Genomic DNA, 23,747 nt, shown 5'->3' with positions numbered 1-23,747 from the left:
CACACACAGGACAGACACCGTGACATTTTTCAACTCCTCCTGTTTGCTAACTCCTTTAGCGCTAAGTCTACCTATGTAGGTAGACATGCGTACTGGCTCTGTCTTTCTCAGGGGGACTTTGAGGAAAGTACCTAGTGTTACAGCCACAGTGAGACTGAGCTACTTTTGCCTTGTGGTGAACCAGTATAGACATTGCCTAATCCCCGTGGCTAAAACAAGCACTGGGAGTGATTGGTTCAGTTATTTCACAGGTTCATTCAGATGTGTTGCCTTTAGCTAAAGGGTTATTTCAGAAAGATCTATGATGTTTAGGTCAGAGGTTTTAGGATGAATCTCTGGATGAGTTTTCTTCATTGCACACTTTAAGTCAGAATTGATTTTGACTGGATTTGTTTTGCTTTTTCTTGCCTTGGCTTCTGACTTTTTTCTTAACAGCAGAACTGCGTCACTATCTATAGTATCTGTAAATATTCTCAGACAGTTAAGTTCATTGCATCTCTAACTTCCTCAAACGACATCTCTCTCTCTCTCTCTCTTTCCTGCATGCACTCCCTCTCCCTCCCTCCCTCCCTCCCTCCTTCCTTCCTTCTCCCTTGTGGCATGAGCAAAATAAATCACTGGGGGACACTGGCAAAGGTTGGCTGTTAACTCCCGTGCTGTTAACTCCAGTCAGCCTGGGAAGGGACTCTGGCATGCTCCGGCTTTTCACAGCCTTATTGATAGCAGGAAAGGTCCATTTACACTCGGCACTCAAACAGAGAAGACAGGGGGACGTGGCAAAAGAGAGTGAGTGAGAGAGAGAGAAAGAGAGGAAGAGAGTGAGAGAGAGAGGGGGAGAGAGTGATAGTGCGCAAAAGAAAACATACGCAGAAAGTGAGGGTATGGAATGGTTGTTTGTGCACGTTGTTGTTGAATACTCATGCCCCTCTCTGATGATATAAAGTAATGAATTTCAGTGGCTGGATCTGCATGGTCTAGACCAGAGGGTGATGAGTTTCTGCGACTAACCGGGGACCAGTGAGATCCCTCTGAGCTACAATGGCAGATGATCTATGGTGCACTACTGAATTATGGTCCGATGTCGAACAGCCCAATCTATCAAAACAGATAAGAAAGGAGTTGGAGATGGAAGAGGTGATGGGGTGAAAATGAGTGAGAGCCTGGTGCATCGATGGTTATTTCTGCCCACCTGGTGACTCATTGGTGATTTATCATGGGAAGATAAAGCCAAACATTATGGACCAAGCCCTCCTGTGTTTTGCCGAAGGTTTGAGCCCTCAATATGTTTGATAGTTTGCGTACAAGCTTACAAGAGGCTGGAATCAGAGCTATTGCATAACCCAAATTGATTAAGCCCATATTAAGGCCAAAAGGTCCAGAGTGCTCATAGAGTATCAGAGTAAATACCCTGATGACTTCTAGATCCATTTTAAGATCTACGATCCAAGCACGCAATCTAAACAGAAAAATAGGCTACATTTAAAAAAAACAGAAATAAAGAACTCAAAGGGAAACTTAACAGTGAAAATCCACATCCCTGCACATCCCTGCACATCCCTTTACCCTTCTCTCAGGCCTCGACCTCACAGGCCCCGCAAAGCCTCCGAAGCCCCGTGCTGTGGGTTCCTCCCCGGCTCCCCCGACCACGGCAGCTGTGTAATCACGGCAGAGTGGGGCTGGGTACATCTCCCCCACTGAGAAACACCTAGAGCAAAGGATTCCTGTCCTCTGATCTCCTCCTCTCATCTCCTCATCCCAGCAGAGGCGCGCGCTGGGCCGAGCAGCGTTTTTTAATCATTGAACATAAAACAGACAGACGAAGCTGTGACTGCTGGCAAAAGGGAAAGCAAATGGCAACCTATCATAGGATAGACAGATAGAGAGAAAGAGAGAGAGAGAGAAATGTGGAATACTGTATTGGGATGTTGGATAGCATAAGGGGGAAGAGACTGAGACTTGTCTAAGATACATTAGAAGTATTAATTAAAAGCTTTTAAAGTGTTCTCAGAAGCACTATCAAAGCTAAGGGGGAATTTCATGGAAAAGTAGAAGTGATATTTAAAAACTTTTAAAGCTTTTTCAGAGGCACTAAAGCAAATGTTCCTCATGAGTGCTGCTCGTTTATGGCGGGTGTTATTGCTTGGGAAATGAATGGCTGACCACAGATTCTGGCTAATCATATAAGAATCCATAATGACAATGGTTGAAATGTATTGATTCTATGAAATCATATTTGTGTGACGTGTGACAGCTAGAATGTTTGTATAGAACCTTAGCTTGTCAATTTAAATACCTATATTATCCCTCTTAGTCATATGTTGTTAAAGATTAACTAAATTATTGTATATTTTAGTACAGCTCAACCTTCTCCCACACATTCATAGACAATAACATCTTTTATTTGGCAGATGCTTCTGTCTAAAGCAAGTTGTAAAAGAGGTAAGTTGTAAAAGATTTAAACACTTAATTAAAACAGGCATCTTTTTTACAATGAGAACAGACAATGAGTGTCAGACACATGCTCACACACACACACACACACACATCCTACTTTCTCCTTGAGAATCAGAATCAGAATCAGAATCAGGTTTTATTGGCCAAGTAAGTTTGCACAAACAAGGAATTTGACTTGGTAAAGTGACTCTCAGTGTGCTTACACAAAATATACAACACAATACAATACAATACAAACAAACAAACAAACAGTGCAACAGTGCAATGGACTAAGGAGTTTAAAAAAGTATGTACAAGGCGGAATGGCTATATACAGTCGCTGTGAAATGTTGCACAACAGTAGTGCAAAGAAGAAGTGGAGAGTGCGAGAAGTGCAGGGATAAATATATAAATATAAATATATATGCTACAATGGGTTAGTTGTTCAGTAGTGAGACGGCGAGGGGGAAGAAACTGTTTTTGTGTCTCGAGGTTTTGGCGAACAGTGATCTGTAGCGTCTACCAGAGGGGAGGAGTTTGAATAATTTGTGTCCGGGGTGTGAGGGGTCTGCAGTGATTTTTCCTGCCCGTTTCCTGACTCTGGAGGTGTACAGGTCTTGGATGGTGGGCAGGTTGGCACCAATGAGCTTTTCTGCAGACCTGACTGACCGTTGGAGTCTGTTCTTGTACAGTTTGGTGGCCGATCCAAACCAGACAGTGATTGAAGTGCACAGAACAGACTCTATGACTGCGGTGTAGAACATGATCAGCAGATCCTGAGGCAGGTTGTACTTCCTAAGCTGGCGCAGGAAGTACATCCTCTGCTGGGCCTTCTTGATGATGGTGTTGATGTTGGGTTCCCACTTCAGATTCCGGGAGATTGTGGATCCCAGAAACCTGAAGGATTCCACAGCCAACACAGTACTGTTGTGTATGATGAGGGGGGGCAGTGCTGGGGGGCTCCTCCTGAAGTCCACTGTCATCTACTACAATCAAACTCAATCTGGGTCATGGGGGTCTTAAGACCCTTAGATAGAAATCACACTGAAAATACTCCAAGTCCCAAGTCACTCCAAGTCCCGACGTTTACAGGCAGGACGCGCTACTGACTCCATGGTGAATCAGTAGTGGCATTCTCTTCTCTCCACGATGGCTAAAGCTGGCACTCGGAATGCTTCGGAGACACTCCGTGGGTGATGCAATTGCTTGTCATTAGCTGACGGGTGGCTTAAGTTGCCAAATCTGACTCAACTGACTGTTGATTGGCTACTATGGTGACAGTGTCATGATATCTTGGACAGGTTTGCTGACCGGCTCCACCATCGGTAGCCGGCCATTTTTTCCACAGTTTGATTGCCCCCACCCCCAGGTAAGGCACTTGCAGTGTCTGTCTGGGATTGACTGTCAATTCCTGCTGCACTAACTCAACCAGAGAAGTGACTCAGTGGCACGCAAGCTTATTACAGGCTTATTGTCAGAACTTAAGGGTCATTACCACTCTGGTCTGGTAGAGAGGGAAGTGTGGAGGGAAGGAGGGAAAGAGAGGGGGAGGGAGAAGAAGAGAGCAGATGGAGAGAGATTATTATTAAACATAAGTACTTGAATTCCTTCCTTTGAACGTACTCACACACACACACACACACACACACACATGCGTATGCTCTACCCCGAAATCGAATTAACTCTCAAATCTGTGTGTTTGTGTGTATAGGCATGTTTGGTGCCACCCTCCATCTTTTGAAGTCTCAGAAGAGGGCATGAGGCAGTAGAAACAATTCTGAACAGAAGAAGAAGAAAGTTGTCTTGGTCATGACACCAGATATGCTGATGCTGAGTGCAATTATTATAAGCTGCGATTTTGCTATCACTTGCAGCTTTGGGAGACAAAATTGTTCTCTTCAGCAAAAGGTGGTGTCTTGAACTTTTCTCTTTTCTTCTCTCTCTTCTCTCTGGTCTAAACATGCTCTTGTCCAAATGCAGACTAGACAGAACACATCGGCTGTTGAAAATTACTGGGCAGGAAAATGTAAACAGTGTCTTTGTGGAAAGTGTGTTTGGGCAGTCTGGTTCACCCATTTCCACCACGGCTGATCTTTAGGTAGGCCCCATCGTGGGCATTTGACTAAGACCGGTGGCTGTTGTGATCAATATGCTAACAGTCCCAAAATGTAGAGCAGTACAGTTATTATCAAAAGTTCCACACATTGTTTCATTTTTCCCTTGTAACTCCCCATGACTTCACAGAGATAGGACCGCCCCGCCCTCCCTGTATCCACTAGGCTCTTCTACCCCACTGGACAATGTTGTTTTCTTCACCAGGTTTGAGACGAAAAATTGCCTAAGACAAAGAATCCCCTTTGTAGCTGGACTCCTGTCACAGTGGGCCGGCCTTGGAAAACTGTAGAGGAAGACAGCTCCTATCCTCTGTCTCTTTCTAAGGCAGGCTTACTCGTTTACAATGTGTTAGATGTATCCAGGTGGCTCTCTCCGCTATCTTGACTGTGGTAGATATTGACAGTAGCACTTGGTATGGTCTGTCCCACTTGGGCGAGTGGCAGTGTTTTCTTTTGAGGCTGTTGATTAGGACCCAATCTCCTGACCCAACCTTGGTTTCAGCCTCACAGGTTCCTGTGAAGCAGAGAGTTCTGAGAGCATTTTGCTAATACACATTTTTGCCATATATTCTGCAAATGTATATTCAATCTCTTTGTCTGTTTCAGCAAATGGTTTGAGTGCTGAGGCAGTGTAGGTTCTTCCATACATCATTTCAAACAGTGATAACAACATGCATCCTTAATTTCACTAATTTCACTCTTGGATTCTCAATTTGCTTTTAATAGTTTGGATTTAACTCAATAAAATCAATAATGAATGATTAAAACATCTTTCTCATAAAATATAAATAAGCAGTAAAAATATATGCTTACTATCCCCACTTATTGAGGCATGTTTTCACCATGGCTCAATATTGCAGCATATCTTTTAGTATTGTGAGATCTAATTCTTCAATTGTGTACGTGTCCGATGGTTGTTGTAGTGCGGCCTGGTTAGTGACCTTGTCTGCTTTGTGGTTTCCCAATGAAACCGGGTTTTTTGCATGGGTGTGCGCAATCAGTGCAATTAGTTCCGCTGCCTGTGCGGAATAGTGTGGAAGTAGTGGCTGTGTGTTCAAGGTTTATTTGCTTGAACCATCAACAAACTTAATCAGCTTTTAGAAAAGGCATATCTCGTAGGTCAGCTCTGGCTGCCTGTTGTATCTGTCTTTGCTACACAATCATGTGGATTACCAGCCTCTGCTGTAAGTAAAAGTGTAGCTGGGTTAAATGTCACGCAGCGCTCAATAGTGATATGAGGCTGCGAGAGCAAAACAGTCATGCAAGATAAGTGTCTGGCTGGTGACATGTAAGCATGTTTTTGTTATAGCAACAAAACAGATACTGCATGTGGAACTTTCAGTCTAAGTGTCTGTATAGTACAATAGGAGCAGAGGCCTGCACCGCCAAGGCTGCAGCCACTACTGCTTGTAAACATTCAGACATTGCTTGGGCTACTGGATTTAGCCGTGTGGAATAGTATGCCACTGGTCTCAACTTAAGTCCCCACTCCTGCATTAACAGAGATGTCCTATGTATGAACGGCTTGTCGTGTCATGGATGCGCTAAGACAGCAGAACTGACCAACAGTTGTTTTATCTGTTCAAATGCCTGCTTTCTCCAGCTGACATGGGCTGAGAATAAAGTAAACTCTGCAACATTTGTGTTTCTAACGCGTGGTTAGGAATCCATTATCTAAAGAAATTAGTCATTCCCAGAAAATACATAATTTATTTCTTTGTCTGTGGCTGAGGTGCTTTTTTTTTTTTTTTTTTTAAGATAGCTTTACTTTAGTGGACCACAGCTGCTAATTTTGTGGCCTTGTTTCTGCTAAAATCTTAACAATGCCAGGGTATGTTGTCTACAGGTCTTCTTATCTGGAGGAACAGCAGAGTCTTTTGAGCCAGCACTCAGCCCCCACCCAGCCTGTGTTAGTCCAATGCATCAGTCTAGGTTAATGTAGTTAGTGTGACAGGCTTACATTTCTCGTTAAATCTTTTTTGGGCTAAACAGTGTATATTCTATACATAATAATATTTTTAGACACTACTTCTTTGACACATCATTGTTTAATTTATTCTCAATCTATTACCTTTGTCTTATTCTTCACACTAGGGTTAGTTATGTTTCTATTTTCAGACTCTCATAGTTTGTTCTTGAGATCGCAATGCTGAGTCAACCCGAGCCCGACCAGAGGTCCTCCGTCTCACTCGTTTTGTGAGGAGGTTGAGGCCAGGGGATTTCCCTGGTGTGATCGGTCCCCTACTGGTTCCGGGTCAAGGCATCTCAGTAATGCGAAATCAGTCCTTTAATTACATAAATTATGACAGGAGTATCTCTGACTCTTTTTTTTTTATCACTTAAGGAGACTGGAGATTAATTCGTCTCCCTCAGGGATATATCTATTCGTAACGGACTATGCCCCTTTTCGTATAGCCTTTCTGCTAATGCACCCAGAGGCCTACCAGGGGACCCAACAGGAAAATAGAAATTGAAAAGTTTGTTCCCTTCATACAAGGTGAACAGGAATATATATATACAGAAATATCCGGAGAAATAGGCCTAGAGAGTTTCAAGCTCAGACACAAAGCGCTATCCTTCACATAAGGCAAATGGCATCCTTTACTTATAACCTTTCGCGTTCCAAAAATGAACGGTACCCTTCCTCCGACAAAGCGCTATCCTTCACATAAGGCAATTAGCATACTTTACGACCGGAAGTTGAACAGTTCTTATATAACCTTAGCGCGCGCTATCCTTCACATAAGGCAATTGGCATCCTTTACTTAACCTTTCGCGTTCCAAAAACGAACGGTACCCTTCCTCCGACAAAGCGCTATCCTTCACATAAGGCAATTAGCATACTCTACGACCGGAAGGTGAACAGTGCTTATATAACCTTAGCGCATCTCTGAACAGGAAAACTACAGACAGGAGTCTCTCTAACTCTAGCAATTCGTTCAACACACGGGGCTTCACAGGAAAAGTTTTTTCCCTCTCCACCCCGTTGTAAACAGGCAAAAAGTTTGTCTCAACCCCAAGGAAAACTTGCACAACAAACAAACAATATACTCACAAACAGCTCGGAGTCCACCCCCTATAGTTCAATTAAATTCCTTCACTCTCGGCTCTCCTCGCTGGCAGGCCCTGGCCTCCTTCCAATTCAAGTTGGAGGTCTTTAGAAAAACAGAGTCTGATACTCCTCCGTATGGTTGAGGTCCTGATGATTAGCCCAGCGTGGAGAGTCGACGAGGTTGTTGGAATCCCGGTCACGAGCCCCCAAATATGATAGGTGAAAATTCACCCTAGTTACCTCAGGACTCCGGAGCTGCATATAAGTATATTTATTAGACAAACAACAATTGCAATCGGGCTCACTCCGACAGCACAAGGCTGAAAGTGAAGCCCTGATAAACACATCGCACAAGGTTTATATAGACAGAAGTTACGTTTTCAGCAGGGATGACCACGTGGTGGATTTCTGACATCCGAGGCTTGCAAGGATGGCAGTTTTGCACAAGGTTGAAAGAAGCTTATCACCTCTGGTCTAAACATGTTTTTGTCCAAATGCAGTTATAAGTGGCAAATGCAGTAATAAGTGGCACCTAATATTCTAAGTTACACACACGCAGAAACACAGAAAAGCCATGTTCCTGCCTACATGATTCATATAAGGTAATTAATAATACAAGGCACTTGATTATTATTTCTTAAGTCATTAACAGTGGTTGGAAATGATCTCCATCAGTTCTCTTTATAAAGTAAGGTATATATGATTTGATTATCCATGGAGACAGTGCACCGTATGTTTTGGCTGAGGAGAATGTTATTTAACTTTGAGCCATTTCTGTAGTAAATGGTGAGAAAAAAAACTGCTCTGTACACCTCTCCTCTCATTCTATCTCCTCCCCTTAACTGTACTCCTTCTCTCTACTTTTTATTTAATTTCCTATCAACAATATATTTACCGTTTTATTTGTATTCTTTCACTCTCCCTTCCTCTTCTGTCACACCCCCCCCCCCCCTCCTTATTCCTATTTTCATCTCATCTAATTTCCTCTGCCCCCTCATCAGCTCTCAGTGTCCTTACCTTGCACTGATATGTGGTATGTTTTGACAATACAGCGCATGCTATCTAAATGTAGTGCATCATTTCCTCACCTCTCTCTTCTCCTGTATTCTTTTAACTCGCTCGCTCTCTTCCTTCTTCTCTTTTTCCCTTTTTTCTCCTCTCAGCTTTTCTCCTCTCCTCCTCTCCTCCTCTCCTTGTCTCCTCTGTTTCCTCTCCTTGTCTCTTCTTCTCTTCCTGTCCACTGGAGCTGGGTGTTTTTGGAGCCGGCACGTCGGCAGTGAGGTTGTGGATCATATGGTGCCGGAGTCGTTGCCTCACGGCACATTAAGCAGCCAACGTGCCGCTGAGGGGGAGCAGGCACGGCACGGTGCCCGCACACCACTGAGCACAGTGCCACTGCCAGCGCCAGGGCACATGACCATTAAGCAGCCTCTCTGTTAGTGGAATCAATCTATCAGCTTCTCACCCTTGTCTCACCCAATGTCTTTCTCGCTCTTTTTGTAATTGGATGAAACTTCACCTAATCCTGAGTATAATGGTTGTCATTCTTCTGTTTTATGTTTAACGTGTTTAATATTAACACTGAGGAGTTAAACCTGTACAGCTTCTTTAAGAGGCTTGTCGTGTTTGTCGTCGTCACCACTGTCACTCTCTGTCTGCATTTGCTGAATTGAGGAGAGGTACACATGTTATACTAGCTGAGTCACAAACGTGTATTTTTTCAGTGATATAACTGACACAAATGTCACAGACCTTCTTGCTTGTCTACAGGTGGTATGGCTCCACTATCCCTGAATGAAACAGCAACCAGAACCACCAGTGTGGTCATTGTTCCTCCAAGACACGAACACAACACAAAGTACAGAAGCTAACGGAGGTGCAGCTAGTAGCTAGCGCATATAAACCTCTGTTACATCTGTCTCTGTCTCACTATTACTCATCCCCTTTCTCACTTATTGTCTCATTGTCTCCATTTCACTGTCTCAGTTTCTCATTCATTCTCTCTCCCTGTCTCTCTTTTTTCTCTCTCTCACTGTCTTGCTTTCACTTTCTCTCGGTAGCTCTTCCTTTCTCGTCTCTCATTTTCTCTTTCACTTGTATCTCCCTTTTGTTCCCTGCATCTCTTTGTCCATCCCTAGTGCTTGTTTGCGACATGTTAGCTTTGAAGATGTGTTATTTGTCTGGGAGTCTGCTAACGTTTTTGTTTTGGTTCTAATTTTGTTGTCCGGACAACACTCACGCGCCATGTTCAGCATTGATTAATTCAGCTCATCGTTGCCACAGGCGATTTCCAAGCCAATCAGCTCTCTGTTTCAGCTTGACCTCGCCCACAACCCCTGTAGGCCACCAATGCTCTGTCCTCATGCATCTTTCATCTTTCCATCATTACTCCATCTCACTCCCTTCAAGAAAGGGACAAAATTAAATATTAACTTCAGCACTAACATGGAATGACAGAAGAAGAAAGAGAGAGGTAGAGAGAGCATCCCATCATCAATAATTGAGCATAGTAAAGTATCAACTCTTCCCTGAGATATGAGATGGTATATTACTTATACAGGGACCTAGGGAGGGAACCTTGGTTGACTTTACACTGCACAAGTTGTCACGTCGACCAAAAACTTAGCTTAGCTTAGCTTGAGTTTCGAGGTGTCCATAGTGTAGTGTATGGGTGTATCAGGGTTGTTTTATTGATAGAAGCACTTAAGGACAGTAAGGGTCATCCTCAGTGTCAGTGGTGGGAGGTTTTCTGGGTACTTTTCTGGTACTGGAGGACTGGGTTGCAAGAGATGTTGAGGAAGAGACTGTTCCTCATTTTCTTTTCAGCCGATTGTATCCACACCTTGCAACCCTGTTTGAGGAACTGTGTTCAGATTTTGGTGTTTTTAAATTCATTGCATTGTGTTTTCCACACTGAGTTAAACTGAAAATAAAGATGACCGTTTCACTAAACAGAATACTTGTCTTCAGACAACGCTTAAAGACATTTATTGATAAAATGTGAAATAACTATAAAAATTGCTATGTAGACTAAGATAGATTTCGAAGCCTTCTGGTCTATCAGAGGTAGATGTTGGTTGGAGAGTCTCTGTGTCATTCAAGATGTCTCATTGCTTTAAGCAGACAGACACCTCAGAGAAAGACATTGCTGTCCTCTATCTGAAGGCTTCTGTGGCAAGAGGCCCTAACCAGACTCATAAGCACCTAGTATGGCCCATTGACCTCTAAAACCATATATCTAGAGGCCACCTGTGATGTCATGTACAGAGAACATTAGGTGATAGCAGCATTGTAAATCAGGTCACAGTGATAATCTTACCAGAAAACTCTTACACAAAGTGACAGTCACATTATGAGTGGTAGCAATATTACCCACCTAAACCCTTCACGTTAAATATGGAGATTAGGCTGAAATTTCACCAAAATCTCACACTGCCTTTTTTGGTTTTGTATTTCATGTTAATGAAAATGCACGTGATTAGCTGGACTGACAAAAATTGCAAGCAGAAATTGATTTGTTATAATCTAGGTTCTGAGTAACTGAACTTGGCAGTCACATGGAGATCACTGTCCTTGAGTTTCTTGTCTTTTATCCTTTGCTTTCATTCCTCGTTCATTCATTTGGCGTTTTACTAAACCAAACACAAATACACGCGGAACTCAGCTGCTGCTTAAATCAACACAGGGGCGCTAAGCCTTGTGTTGCCCAATAGGAAATCCACATAGCCTACATCAGAGGGTAAATGAGTGCTCCAGCTAACCTTTCATCAATACTCAGTATGCATTATACATATTTCACATGATTAATAATTAGTGCTGTCAGTTTAACGCGTTATTAACGGCGTTAACGCAAACACATTTGCAGTTACGTTTTTTATCGCGAGATTAACGCGATTTTTTTTAAATAATTAAAAACATTTTTTTTTTTTTTTTTTAGATTAACGTTGTTTTTGGCCTCGCAAACTGTGAAGTAGGCTAACGTTACGGTTTGAGTGAATGATGAGCGCGATACGGCGAAATGGATGATAAAAAGCTTCTGAATGGAAAGTTTACTTTTAAAAGTTGTGTTGTGCAAAAGAAGCGAGCTTCACTGTTGTCTGAAAATGTCAACAGGCAGCTGGCTGAAAGCAAAGAAGTAGTAGGCTTACCTTTTATTGGTAACCTAACTGTTACGGTTCATTGTTTCTGAAATAAGAGGCCTGACTGCTATGTTCCCAGCAAACTTGAAAAAAAGAAAATATTAAGCCATGGTTTAACTGCACTAGAGTCCATGTTTACCTGAAATGTGCACTTTACAATTTTATTTTGTACCGCCCTGTTTGGCAATGTTGGTTTTTAATAAAATAAAACATTTGCTTAAAGCAAGCCAATCCACTTTTCCATGTTGATAAGGGCAATAAAATAAAAATAAAATGATGGAAAAAATAAATAAACGAAGGGACATTTAGAATAGATACAAATTTGCGATTAATCGCGATTAATTTTGAGTTAACTATGACATAAATGCGATTAATCGCGATTAAATATTTTAATCGTTTGACAGCACTATTAATAATGCATTATGCATATAGATAGAACACCAAATATACATTCAGGGCATACTCATGCATACACTGTTGTGGGAATTCTTAGAGACAGTAGAACTTGGCAATTAAGGTAACCCAATCAGGAATACTTATGGCCCTAGTGTGACCTTGAAACCAATGGTATTCATAATGCACCTGTTGTTTTGATGTCTAGCCTAGCAGATGTGTGAAAAGTCATTTGAAGGGGAACCTGTTTGTGTTCTGTGAAGTTTGCATACCCCCACGACAACAGCTGTCCTTCACCAACACTGTGATTCAAAGAGCTTCATAGAACTGAGACTAAGTTTCAGGGGGATGCCCAGTACTTCACATAGAGCTGTCGATTTGAGTTGAAAATCCTAATTCTGGTATGCAAATACGGAATGTGTTTGTGTTTGTGTGTGTGTGTGTGTGTGTGTGTGTGTGTGTGTGTGTGTGTCTGTTGGGCGGTGGGAGATACACTTGCGTCTGTTTACCTCAATAACTGTAAATAAACTGTAAAACATTACTGTTTGTACAGTCAGTGTTTTACCTGTCTCTATCTTTCTATCTCCGATGTAGCAGCCCACTCAGTGCCTCTAGTAGTCGATCATGAAAAGGAGGCGCTCTCCTTTGAGTGCCCACTCCAGCACTACACAGTAGGCCTATTGACTCTCACCATACGTTAGCACATGATTGAGTTAAGACCAGCAGCAGACCACTGCTGAACAGCTGAAGTCAGCGCAGGGTGGATTTCTGATGTACAGTATGTTGTTTGGTGTGGAAGGTAGGGTTGGGTACCGAGAACCGGTTCCAATATGGCACCGGTTCCAATACAACCGGTACCTACCCGAACCGAAATGCAAAGCAGGTTTCGGTGCTTCCTTTCGGTGCCTGAGCCAATTGAAATAAATAACAGCAACAAATCAGGCAGCTAAATGAACAAAACTTACCTAAACATATGTCAGCACATGATTGAGTTAAGACCAGCAGCAGACCACTGCTGAACAGCTGAAATCAGCGCAGGGTGGTTTTCTGATGTATGTTGTTTGGTGTGGAAGGGGGTGTCACCTCCTAAAACATTACGCAAAACTGAAACATTTGACAGTAAACGCCATCATTCAACCACCTACTGTATCTCAGATAATTATCTCGAGGGTGTCTCGCTTGAACTTTGTGCCTGCCTCTGTGTATGACTGTTATATTATAAAAGGTCAAAAGATCAGTGTTTTTTGTGATAATACACACTCGCTGTGTTATTGTGATTCTTAAGTAATAACACTTCAGTGTCTTAAACTTGACCCACTAAACTGGACACTACTTTCCAACACCAGTTGGCATCGTGGCATCAAATTGCACTAGGCATTCTCAGTGTCCCACTGTCCCAGTGTCCTAAGTCAGTTCCAGGAAGTCCAAATGTCCCCTCAGACCAGTTTCTCCTGGATTTACATATGCTATCGGCATCATTTATTTCTGTGTTGTGATGCTGTTGTATAGTGACATCTATGCCAGTTTTGAGGAAGTGCAGACTCGCTCTTTGTCCCAAAACCTTCATCCATTTCTGTGTGATGCTCTTCATGTGACAGCACTGAGCAGGGCTCTGCATTTATAAATCCACAGCCCATTTACAAATCCTCCGTCTAACTCCAGTCTGATTGCTACCCATGCTTTCAGCCAGTTTGGTGAATATATGTAATAATAGAAATTGTTTTTTAATAGAGTATAAAAGACAGCATATTTTTAGAGAGCTAGCCAGGAAGAATGTGCAGCGGCACAGAGAACTCTTACTGAAGTTTTACTGCAGCTCCTGTGTCCTTCACACAGCACAAACCCCAGTGGCACTTTAATACACGTGAGAAAACCCATACAGAGGACGAGTGGGATGTCTATTCTCCACACGACACAATCAGTAACGGTGCGCAAATATGCTAACACTGAAGATTAAAGTAAAGAACTGGTATGTAGCAGACGCTTGTATCCAAAGCGGCGTACAGACACACTGCAGCAGTCGGGAATCCCACTAACACTATTGCAGACATTCTGAAAACGAACATTACTACACAAATAAACATTAACATTGAACAAACTGAATTATGGGAACTACCTACAACACACACACACACACACACACACACGCGCGCACACGCACACACGGAAGCTGTACTTACCCCTGCAAAAGTCAAAGAATGACAAATGAGTGTTTAATTTGGGATTGTTTTTTAGAAAGCTTTTATAGTCTGTGACTATCTTTGTATACACAGACTGTTCTGTAGACATTGTAGAATGAATTGTACCTGTGTGTGCACTGGTTCCTAGAAAGCCCTCATCCCCAAGGGAAGTCAGTGAGTGGAAGAATACCAGCATGTCTAGATTAGGAAGGAAACAAGGAACATGAAGATAAGGAACACTTGAGTAGCATTTTAAAGACACTTTTTGAAAGGGGTCAATGGTGAATCTTCAAGGTTAAATGGTCGCTGAAGCACTACTGTTTTGCTAACCTTGTGGACACCTAGCTATGCAATAAAAAAGTAGATTCTAGAACTACGGAAACTACTGGACTAGTACTACTGGCAGTGTCACCAAAAACGTTTTGATTTTTTCTGGCACTAAATACGTTCTGCGTTTAACAATGTCAACTGACCTTGCCTTTTTATCCCTCAGAAAAAGACGTATCTTTTCTTTCACCATCAAGAAGGCCAGGTTCTGTAAACATGCAATTACGAACAACCTCTGTCCCCCACAAGCAACCTCAGGCCCGTTCTGTGCGGTGTCAGTGTAGTTGCTGTGTGTATATAATGAGAACATGATGAGCTCTCATTATTAGGGACACGAAAAAGAAAAAAAAACTGCTTCCTATCCAGCATCCCCTGAGGGATTTCGAGGAGGCTTCTTCTCTGGAAAGACTGTGGGGAAAAACACTTGACACTGTCAAAATGCACACCTACAACACACAGTCCACCAAAGGGACTTGATAATGAAAAAAAAACAACAATTTTAAGTTTAGCTCAGATTTAGCTGTTTTAGCAGCTAGTTTTAGCGCTGTTGGGACACAAACGTTTTGCTTACTGTGCCAATACACCAGTTACCTTAGCTTGATTACAAAGCTCCGGAGACTTGTGAATCTTTTTTTTTTTTTTTTTTTTAAATCATGGCGTTTAAGTTTGCAGTCACATGAACAGAGGATAGCGAGCAACAACGTCCTTCAGCCATTGTGGGATGTTGATAAAATCCACGTTGTTTACGGCTGCCTCAAGGCTGACAACAAACACAGGATCACCATCAGTAGCCTGACGCTCTGCACAAGGTCAGTCAGGAGTCATCTCAAGGGCTATTGGAATCTGCAGAAAGTTCTTTTAAAAAGAAGTTTACTTTAAAAAGTTTGCTAAGTCAGCGGTATCTTTTGGAACTGAAGTAAGGCAGTGAGCTATCGAGGCAGTTACGTTGGTGACCTCTTTTACAAGTGGCTTTGTGTAGGAGGGAGTCCCTATGAAGAGACGTGTCTGTGCTCCTGTCTAAGGCTTGACCTTTAAGCTCTGTGTGTCACACATTTGTATGCGTGCATACATGCATGTGTGTGTGTGTGTGTGTGTGTGTGATTGTGTGTTTGTGAGTGTGGCAGCGTGCAAAGCTGTAGATATCTGACCCTGGCATGTCCCAGCCTTCAAAGGTTAAAGTGTACAGCTCTCAAGGGGCTGCCTGCTAAGGTGATTATTATGGTGTCAATATGGAGACACACACACACACACACAAACAGAGACTTCTGTTTGTAATGACACTTAAGCTGTTTGTCCTTCGCTTGTATTATTTATGTACAGTATTGAAAGTTTGTGGTTGGTTGAAATGTAAACTACTTACCCTCTTCTGTTTATGACCTTTTTATTATCTTGGTCTTTGTAGCTCTTTGTGTGTGTGTGTGTGTGTGTGTGTGTGTGTGTGTGTGTGTGTGTGTGTGTGTGTGTGTGTGTGTGTGTGTGTGTGTGTGTGTGTGTGTGTGTGTGTGTGTGCGTGTGTGTATGTACGTGTGTGTGTGTGTATGTGTGTGTGTGTGTGTGTGTGTGTGAGATAAAGAGATAAAAGATAAGGACTTCCCTGGACTTCTCACTTGTCTGCTATCCATTGCAGTAGTTCAAATCTTGTCTCACCCCTCACTGTCTTTATCCAGCTGCTGAGTTATGCCATGTGATACATTAACCCTCGCCTAGGACTGCAGAACACAGTGCACACGGTAGGGCGTGGTGCACCTCCAGCTCTGGTTGCCTTATGAGTGTCGCGGGTTCTTGTAAGTCTTAATGAACAGCAAGGTGTGTGTGGTGGTGGTGGTGGGTCATGTTGGAGAGGTTGTTGCTGGGGAGGGGTCTTTGGGTGGCTATCGTCACTGTATAAGCAGAGAAAGGTCACAGAACTTGCCGGAGCGTGGTTATGACAGCCCTGGTGGCTTCAGTTGACATGTAAACAAGCGAGGCGGCTAGGCGAGTGAGCTGTGGGTGGAAACCATGCTTGTGCGGCTGCATTCAGTGATTGGAAGTATGTGTGTGTGTGTGTGTGTGTGTGTGTGTGTGTGTTTGAGTGTGTGTGTGTGTGTGTGTGTGTGTGTGTGTGTGTTTGAGTGTGTGTGTGTGTGTGTGTGTGTGTGTGTGTGTGTGCGCGCGCATCAGAACCTTCATCATTATTCAACAATTAACCACACGTACAACATAGCCCCTCTTTACACTTCTGCCGAGTCATGCTGACAGGGCCTTTGTCTTGAAGCCCACAGGCACTCAGCAATGTGATCTTAGCACAGTGAGCTGTTAGATGGGACCAAATGATAACTGCAACTGTCGAGAAGGCCTATGCCACACATGCCAGCTGAACAACAGTATGGGCAGAGTTAGGCAGTGCATGAGTCACAGCATTAGCTCTGGTGGTGGTGAGTGTGTGTGTGTGCGTGTGCGTGTGCGTGTGTGTGTGCATGTGTATGATGTTTGTTTGTGTGGCCAATAAGTCGTTGATAAGAACCCAGAATAACTCTTTCCTTACTTATCATATTAAGAATGCAAGCGGAGGTTGGGTTGGGTGGGGGTGGGCATGGGTGGTTGGCAGCACATGTTGGCGTTTGTGTCGCTTACTGCATTGTTTTGCGCTGCTGCTGTCTTGTGGGGCTACTGCAGCTTTGGAGAGAGACCCTGGGGCAGTGCTTCAAATCCAGCCATGCCAAAGGAATTACTTATGATGCCAACCAACGGAAGAAAACAGTCTGACTTCTGAGTTTAACTTGTTTTTAAATGTGTTTGTGTGTGTGTGTGTGTGTTTGTGAGAGAGAGAGAGTGTTTGTCTCCCCTGGAGTGACTGTCAAAATCTCTACCAGTGACACAAATGAACAGTACATTTAAGAGGATCATGAGAGGGTTCTGTGTGTGTGTGTGTGTGTGTGTGTGTGTGTGTGTGTGTGTGTGTGTGTGTGTGTGTGTGTGTGTGTGTGTGTCTGTGTCTGTGTCTGGTCACAAAAGAGTAATAGATAATTCAGCAGCAGGAGTTCGGGGACAGTCAGAGGGGAGATGCAAAAGGGTTTTAATTGACATTTTATCTCAGGAAATTTGAATTGCTGTTCCAGAATGAGATTTTCTGTTGGCTGTTGTTGTGAAATGACATGATATGTAATAATAATAATAATAATAATAAAACTTTATTTATATAGCACCTTTCATGCAAAAGAATGCAGCTCAAAGTGCTTTACAGCAAGTACATAATATGCACAAAGAAATTACATGCACATAAAAATAGACATCAGAGAAACAACTCAGATATAGTGCAAAAAAAATTAAGAATTATAATTATAATTATAGAGATATATTTAATCTAACCCCTTAATATCACCAGTAGTAATATCACACACACACACACACACACACACACACACACACACAGCCTATGCCTTAATTGCATATGTTCAGTCAGTCAGATTAGTGAGTGTTATGAGTCTACTGGTGTGTGCGTGTATGTGTGTGTGTACGTGTGTGTGTGTGTGTGTGTGTGTGTGTGTGTGTTTGTGAATACATATTGCTCTTGTTGAACAGACTCATCTGTTTTTTTGTTTTGGTTCATATGTAGGTTAAGCTCCTTGCTGGCTGATTATTTTAGAAATTACTGTCTTCTTCCTTTGTTCCAACCTCCAACACACTACCTGCCCCTTTGTAGCCTCTCTTCTGCCCCAATCCCCCCCTCTCTTCTGCCCCAATCCCCCCCTCTCTTCTGCCCCAATCCCCCCCCTCTCTTCTGCCCCAATCCCCCCCTCTCTTCTGCCCCAATCCCCCTCTCTCTTCTGCCCCAATCCCCCCTCTCTTCTGCCCCAATCCACCCCACCCCTTGGTCTATGTCATACTGTCTCCTTAGTGATAAGGAAGGTTCTTTTGTTTTGGTGTCACAATGACACAGTGATGCAGCTTTCTTGTTTTATTGGTGTGTTCATGAGGAGCTGGGAAGTGGGAAATTTCCGACCTCTGAGTGGGAGAATGCGCCTGAACGCCTGTCGAACTGGGAACATCCCACTCGGAAAGTTGGAAGTTTTTGATAGCTTTTGATAGTAGGTTTTTCGGAGCTATCAAAAACCTCCCAGGTGACGGGTAAAAAATGTACTTGCTCTGCGCCCAAACACGCCACTTCATTGTTCATTGACGTCTTACTCATTAGTGCAGGTGATCGTGATGCTTCGCAGTTTTCTTTTGTAAATTGGTCTTGGTCAGATAGCTAGTGTTCCTTTAACAAACATAATGTTAGCCTTCTGGCTAGCTACTTACTGCGCATTTCTTATTCGACTGGAGCTACACCTCTTCTCTGTCCCTCCCACCCTCTCTCTCTCTCTCTCTGTAGTCAGTCCAGTCTGAATGCTAAGTTTGAGGAGATCTACGTTCATAATCACATGATCATGCTGTCGTGCACCACCAGGGCCTTTTTTCTATTCGGCCTGTCGGGTTGAGCGGAGGAGTTCTGGTTTGCTGCGCAGGTAGGTGACCAGGAGGGCCCATTCGAATAGACCTAATAGCCTTGCCTGACTGTTGTCATCATGTGAACGCTCTGAACTAGGAAAAGGGACGTTCCCCAATGAAAACGTTCCCAATTTTCCCAGCTGCCTGAATGTGCGATTTATTTTTTGGACATCTTTGTCACACACAGAGGTTGTATTGATCTGTAAATCAATAGGTGTGCATGTGTGACCTGTTCTCTGAGGCTGAGCCGGAGCAAACTCCCGCTGCTGTGTCTATTGTTGTGTAAGAGGCCGCTCTTACAGAGTATCAGGGGCTTGAATGGACAGAGGGGCAATTGGGGTCATTCACAGGGGTTGGAGGGGGGGGGGCTGCTGCCCTGATTCCCTCCATCTGCCTCCTCCCTCTGTGATCCACGTGCTCCATACACTTCATGCCTGTGTGTGAGTTGGAGTGTGTGCTGTATATATGGCAGTATATGGACTGTGTGTGTGTGTGTGTGTATTTGAAGGAGCATAAAGTGCTCCTGGTCTATGTATGTTTGTTGTGTAGCCTGGAGAGATCAAGAGAGGGAGACACCACCTCTCTTAAACAAGCTTTTCTCACTTTTAAATGCGTATGCCTTCAGATAACAGAGATTTAGTATTTTGTTTTTAAGTGAAAGTGAAAAAAAAAAGTGCTGTTTTAGTGCTGTTTTTATTTGGTCCCTGACCAGAACATGGTCCACTCTTTAAGCGTACTCTAGGGTAGCTCACCACAGGACACAGGAGTTGAGCTTCACTGCTGGACAGGATTCTGTGCATTCTGTCATAGAGAGCCACTAAGCCTATTTATGGTCAATCAGTGTCAGTGTACAGAAGCTCCATCCCTTCATGCGCTGACCTCGTGTCTCCAGGGGGGTTGTCATGGCGGCGTCTGCACCTCAGTGTTCCTGATGTCTGCAGCGGCACCTTGCACCACGTTTGTTCAGCTCGTTTAGATGTGGCAGTCTGTCCAGTCCAGATGGCCCTTGGAGTATGAGTGCTCTCTCTCTCTCTCTCTCACTCTCACACACACACACACACACACACACACACACACACACACACACACACACACACACACACACACACCCAGAGAGAGAGAGGCCTGCAAGCAGGGGGTGGGGAGTGGAGGATTTAGACAAGCATGTGGGAGCTCAATTAGGTCAGAGTACCAGGCCGCTGCAGTCTGTCAGATCCTGTAAAGGCACATTTATGGATGAGCCGCGGCCACTGCCATCCTTCCCCCCGACCGCCGCCACGTGTTAAAGCTGCACCTTAGAGCCAATGGACAGCTAGCACCTGTGTGTGTGTGTGTGTGTGTGTGTGTGTGTGTGTGTGTGTGTGTGTGTGTGTGTGTGTGTGTGCGTGCAAGAGATTATATGTGTGTTTGTGTGCATGACAGCATGTGTGTGTTTTGGAAAAAAAGAATAAAAAAATATGCTGTGTGCTTGTCAGGTCAGCTTCCTTTTGTCTTCATGAGCTGCTTTAACTGAAGCACCAGAAGAGGAAAAGTTACCCATTGATCGTCAGAATGCATTGGCATGACATGTTTTAAAAGGCCAAAGGGTGGGGGGGGGGGGGGGGGGGGAGGATGGCACAGAGCAACTCGCTCCTCCCCTGTCGCTGTAAAGCTCAAAAGCTTGTCCTGTCTGTCAGGCTCTCAGAGTCCCTGCAATCCCTCAAGAGCCGCCTGCCTGTTACAAAACGCTTCTGGAAGGACGGCACATCTTTTATTGATATGCTTCATGGGGGGGGGGGGGATTGATTTATGCAATTATAGTGCGTGATGTTTGTGTGTTTGTTCCCTCTGCGTACCTCACCCTTATAAACTCAACAGCTTTATGTCTTGTTCTGTCACGCGCGCACAGCATTGTTGGCCATGTCTAAAATGTCCATTGTTTTCTTAATCACATCCCTTTGTATCGCCTGTAAGGCTCTTTGAGTCCAGCCCAGGGCTAGAATGAAAGCAGAGCAGTCAGTGGTATAGGACTAACAAAGCAGGAAGACATTGTTGGACAAGAAAACATCACAATTGACATGGTAGGGGTGATAACGTTTAAAAGAACAAGGGAGGGGAGAGTGAGAGATTGAGAGAGAGAGAGAGAGATCCGGAGAGAGTAGGTTTTGAAAGCTGTCAACGTAGCCAAAACACTGATCAATATCAACAGGCTGTTTCCAAGTTCCCTAATTATTTGTGCTGTCTGTTTGTGTGTGTTTGTGTGTATGTGTATGTGTGCACATCAGCCATACGATAATACAAATAATAACTTGAGATGAAAGTTCCATATTGAGACAGGGAATTATTGTACCAGTTTGTCTCCCAAGAGTGTTTGTAGAGGGTCACACACAACAGTGAAATTAATATGTAGCTGAATGGCATTCCATTCCACAACAATGTGCATGTTTGGGAAAGAAACTTTGCATTTGCAAAAGCTTGTATAGGGCCATATTTGTTTGACAGCTGTCACTGTTTACACCCCCCCCACCCCCCGCCCATGTCTGTTCAATGTTCCGATAAAGGGATGTTAAAGGTCTCTCTCTCTGTCTCTCTCTCTGTCTGTATGTGTGTCTGCAAATCTTCAGGGCTTATGAGACAAAGAGGGAAAGGTTCACGTTATTGTATCTTGTGTACCCTTGTGCCAGCGGAATCCACAGGTTCGTGCCTAAGCTCTGCATTCCAATCCCTGGTGTCCTGGCACCACAACCAACCATTCGCGTGGACTTGACACACACACACACACACACACACACACACACACACACACACACACACACACACACACACACACACACACACACACACACACACACACACACACACACACACACATACACCCCACCACTCGCCTGGCCTCGACACACACACACACACACTGCACCACTTGCCTGGACGGGACTCTGCTCTTGCCCCTCGGGGAGAGAAAGCACTCTGGCTGACTCTCAGCTGAGTGTATGCACTCTCAGCCCAACTCTTATGAGTCACTGATGGCTCTGGCCAGGATCTGGGCCAATCGTGGCCCACATCCATTCTAGAGACGAACTACTCTCTGCTTTCCCGGCGGTCAGGACTAAGGTTTAACGACTGCGAGCATTATGAAACATTTTTCCTAGTTATGTGATACTTGGTGTTTCCCCATTACTGTGTGTTAGATCCAAGAAAGAGCAGAGGTTTATCGGAAGGGTTGGTCACACAAGCTAATTGCAGTAATTGCTATTGGCAAGGGCATGTGTTTTAGAAAGGGCAATTAGGTTAAGAGTGAAATGCAGTGTGAGTCAATGTATGTCAGAGGGCATGGGAGAAGGTCAAGAAAAGAAAATTATAAACTTGCTTTAGTTGTAACTAAAAAACTGTCATAAAACTGATGTTGAATGAGGGTAACATTTTTATTGTGAAAAATGCTTACTCACTGTTGAAACATTTTGCACTGCCAAAAGTGGACTTGCACTAAGTGGACTAAAGAATGCTCAGTAACAAAAAAGTATATTGTTTCCACGGCCACATACCTCTATTTACCTCTTTGAACATTGAGTACATGAGATGTGCCTCATCTACTGAATTAAAAGATTCAAATACAAAACAAATGAAAAACGTTGTGATCACTGTTTCTTCAGAGGTGGTTTTGAAATCCCCACTCCACCAGTTTGAGCCAAGTGCACAGTTGAGCCAGCTTCAGTTTCCCAGTGGCATCAATGCATAGCTGAGAGCAGCTACTTCTTAGCGCCCAAAGCTAGCTGAAGTGGAACATATCTGTGCATTCCAATGACTTAATGTCCTCATTGAGCGATGGATATGTTTCAGTCATGTTCAACATACCTCATGCCTCTGCTGACTGTTGCGTTGATACGCTGACGTTCATGAAATGTTAACAACCTTGTGCACTCATGCACTCACTTCTATGCTCTTTCATGTGCGGTGATGATGTCAGTAATGAGGAGGACGGCTAAATGGACGCCGGTAATGTCCTGGAGGAGGCTTGTGGGTACAGAAGGGCGGTCAAATGAAGCAACTTCCAGAAACGTAACATTACCATGCAAGGCTCGTAATAGCATAATGGTAATCTCAAAAGTTTTAATGTCGCAGTGTATCTCGCTCTGAATTTAAATATCACCTCTCCTGACTTTTGGCTGTGTTCTTCAATGATTCTGTTGTAAGTAAGACACGGTCCTATATTTCTCTAATTTACAAAACATTGACCTGCAACCTGTGTCTTTCTGACACCTCATTTTCCAGTATGGTATTTCACAACAGATGCATTGATGGCACTAGCCTAGCATGGCTGAATAAACACCTGTGCAGCCGCTCACCCTCAGCTAAGCCTGTGACTGTCTACTATGGTCTCAGCTGCAGGAGCATAGAGAGTGGAGCCCTGTCCATGAAGGCCTTCCTCATGAGTACTGTGTTACAGTGTTTAAATAGCTCCATGCTGTCTTTAAATAGAGTGCCTCTGAATATGGCCTGCACGCCATGTGTGTTTCTGGGGGCAAAGCCATGGGATAGCTGTGTGTGGACGCTGTGTGCAGATGAGGTCACAGCGATGACTGAGACTTTTATTTCTTCTTCTTCTTCTTATCATTATTATTATTGTTTTTTCTTTTGAATCAATGTCATTAATAATCAT

The 23,747-nt window shown here is 43.7% G+C and overlaps 1 protein-coding gene across 3 annotated transcripts in view; it reads left to right on the top strand.

Annotated features, from left to right (window-relative positions):
- stat5a (signal transducer and activator of transcription 5a) overlaps positions 1–23,747 on the top strand; it is a 74,293-nt gene that overhangs the window by 14,034 nt on the left and 36,512 nt on the right. Inside the window, exon 2 of one of the 3 annotated variants that reach the window (XM_042707395.1) lies at positions 18,993–19,125. The exons of the other annotated variants lie outside the window; for them this stretch is intronic. The gene's annotated coding sequence lies outside the window, so the exon portion shown is untranslated. The remainder of the gene's footprint in view (positions 1–18,992; positions 19,126–23,747) is intronic. 3 annotated transcript variants of the gene reach the window in all.

The sequence above is a fragment of the Clupea harengus genome, chromosome 1 (genome assembly GCF_900700415.2).
Source record: "Clupea harengus chromosome 1, Ch_v2.0.2, whole genome shotgun sequence".
NCBI classification, from domain to species: domain Eukaryota; kingdom Metazoa; phylum Chordata; class Actinopteri; order Clupeiformes; family Clupeidae; genus Clupea; species Clupea harengus.
Note: the sequence above shows the minus strand (reverse complement) of the source record. Positions and strands in the feature narration are given on the sequence as shown.